The 2548-nt window shown below is 50.3% G+C and overlaps 1 non-coding gene across 1 annotated transcript; it reads right to left on the reverse strand.

The window, feature by feature from the left end:
• Nucleotides 1–248: 248 nt before the first annotated feature.
• Nucleotides 249–324, reverse strand: TRNAD-GUC (transfer RNA aspartic acid (anticodon GUC)). The gene has a single exon. It is a non-coding gene; the product is annotated as a tRNA-Asp (tRNA).
• Between the last annotated feature and the right edge of the window lie 2224 nt (nucleotides 325–2548).

Genomic DNA, 2548 nt, shown 5'->3' on the forward strand with positions numbered 1-2548 from the left:
ACAGACTCCCGCATGCGCCCGACCGGGATCCACCCAGCATGCCCACCTGGGGGCGATGCTCTGCCCATCTGGGGCGTCGCTCTGTTGCAACCAGAGCCATTCTAGCACCTGAGGCAGAGGCCACGGAGCCATCCTCAGCGCCTGGGCCAACTTTGCTCCAATGGAGCCTTGGCTGTGGGAGGGGAAGAGAGAGGCAGAGAGGAAGGAGAGGGGGAGGGGTGGAGAAGCAGATGGGTGCTTCTCCTGTGTGCCCTGGCCGGGAATCGAACCCAGGACTCCTGCATGACAGGCTGACGCTCTACCACTGAGCCAACCGGCCAGGGCCTCCCTCTTTTATTCTTATTTAGGTATTAAATGTGTGAAATTATAAACTACCTTTCGGTATATCGTTTTTATATACTTAAAATAGTCATGAGGGCAGAGAACCTATTGTTAAATTACTTGAATCCCACCACTGCTGAGGACCCATCCCTCTAGGCAGCATGGGTTGGATTCAAACACAGGTGTCAAACTTTGCAACTCACTATGCCACACTGCTTCACTGCTCAACATCCGAAAGCAAATAGAAGCTCATTTATTCGATGGTTCATAGCAACGCTTCATGGTAGGGGTGTCTCATTTATGGGGAAAGAAATAGACTCAGAGTGGCTGAGTAACTTTCCCAAGGTGGGTTGTACAACTGGTGAGATCTCGGTGGGGATTGGAAGCCGGTGAGATTGGGGTCCATGCCAGAGTTCGCAGTACTAGCTCCACTGCCTCGCAGCTGCAATCCGAGTTGTTTCCTAGAGACATCCCAAAGCCCTAAGTGCAGGCAGCATATCTTCTCAGTTTCCCCAGTGGGCGTAGTGAAGGATGAGCCCACCATCGTGGGTGGGGCATAGGGAAATGGGTGACCAGGATGGCTGTGGAATGCACAGACGGCTCCGTCACCAAAGGAGAGCTCTCGGCTCCTATTTAGACATTCGGAACATACATACACGGTTAGCACCAGAAAGAACCTCTCATGTCCATGGGTCACATCCCTAATTTACTTATTTAAACGTACTGTTTTTAGTAGGTAACATATGACATGCACAGAATAATATCTTTGCCAATTATAAGGCTTAGTCATCATAAAACCTATGAGCCCACCACTGCTCCATACAGCCAGACTATTACAACAAAGACTCCCCCACTCTCTTCTCCACCTCCTCCACAGAAACAGCCACTACCCTGAATTTTGTGTTTATCACTCCTTTGATTATTTTTATAGTTTTGCCAAGTATGTTTGCATGCTGGTTGGCATTATTGTTCTGAGGTTTTCAGATACCCTTTGACATAGCTCCTCCCCACCCAGCGATGTCAGATTGGCTTTTCCCCGCAGAATGTTGTAGGCATTGATGGATGCCAATTCTGAGCCCTGGTCTTAAGGGGCATCACATGTTTCCACTTTCTCCTCTTATATTCCTGCTTCTGCCGTAGGAAGAGCGTGCTCCCGGTCCCACCTGCTGATTCTAGGAGGATGGAAGCTGTGTGGAGCAGGCCTGGGCCCACTCTGAAGTTGGAATCAAACCCAACAGAGCCCACAGCAGCCAACTCCCAGCCAATCCACAGACGCTGGAGCCAGAAGACATGGAGCTTGGTAAGGCATTGAATTCTGGAGCAGTTTGTTATGTAACATGGTTGTGGCCATAGCTGATAATACACAGTGTATCTCTAAATAGTTTGTTTTTGAGTTCTGAAAAATCGTAACTGATATTGCATGTCATTGTCTACTACTCACTTTTCTGTCCCACTCACCATTGTGTTTGTGAGCTGAATCCAAGGGAATACAATATGGCAAAGGAGCTATAGCCATAGCCCCCTGGGTTTAGGAGTGAGGAAAGGTGAAAGAGCCACAGAGTTCAAGAGTGGCTAAACTGTCATAGGAGCCCAGGGCTCATTCCTGCAGCAAATATTCATTAAACGTAAGCAGAGCCCTTTCTTCAGTGCTGGGACTAGAAGGGGAACTAGACACTTATGATTCCTGCCCTGCGGGCCTTGTGTCCTAGGGGCCACTTCATGGAAAGAGGGTAGCGCACATCTGTGCCTCCTGTCCTATCACTGCCCACTTTTCCTCACTGCCTCTGCCCTGCCAGCTCTTCCCCCTCATTCCATTCACCGACTCCTGTCCCTGGAGGCAGATAGTGTAATTAAGGCAGCATGCGAGGAGGGCGCGCAGAAACCATGGAGTGGATAACACTCCTGGGGAGAACTGCCAGCAGACTGCGCTCCGGGGGAGGAGGTCGGAGTAACTGGGAAACTCAGGCCAAGGGACGGATAGCTCTCAGAAGCAGGTTTTTATTTCTGCAGGTGGTATGTGTCAGCAGGGAGCAGGCAGTTGTCTGGCTGGAGCGGGCCTTGCAATGAGCTGGGCGGCCCCATGGACTTGGCTCCTGGTATGACCACAGTGGGACATGTTTGGGACACCAGGAAAGAACGAGAATGTTCCTCACCCCTGAGGACTTGGCAGCCAAATGAGGAAAGCAGGACATACCAAAAAAAAAAAAAAAAAAAAAACGCAAGCCCT

The sequence above is a fragment of the Saccopteryx leptura genome, chromosome 3 (genome assembly GCF_036850995.1).
Source record: "Saccopteryx leptura isolate mSacLep1 chromosome 3, mSacLep1_pri_phased_curated, whole genome shotgun sequence".
In the NCBI taxonomy this organism is placed as follows: Eukaryota; Metazoa; Chordata; class Mammalia; order Chiroptera; family Emballonuridae; genus Saccopteryx; species Saccopteryx leptura.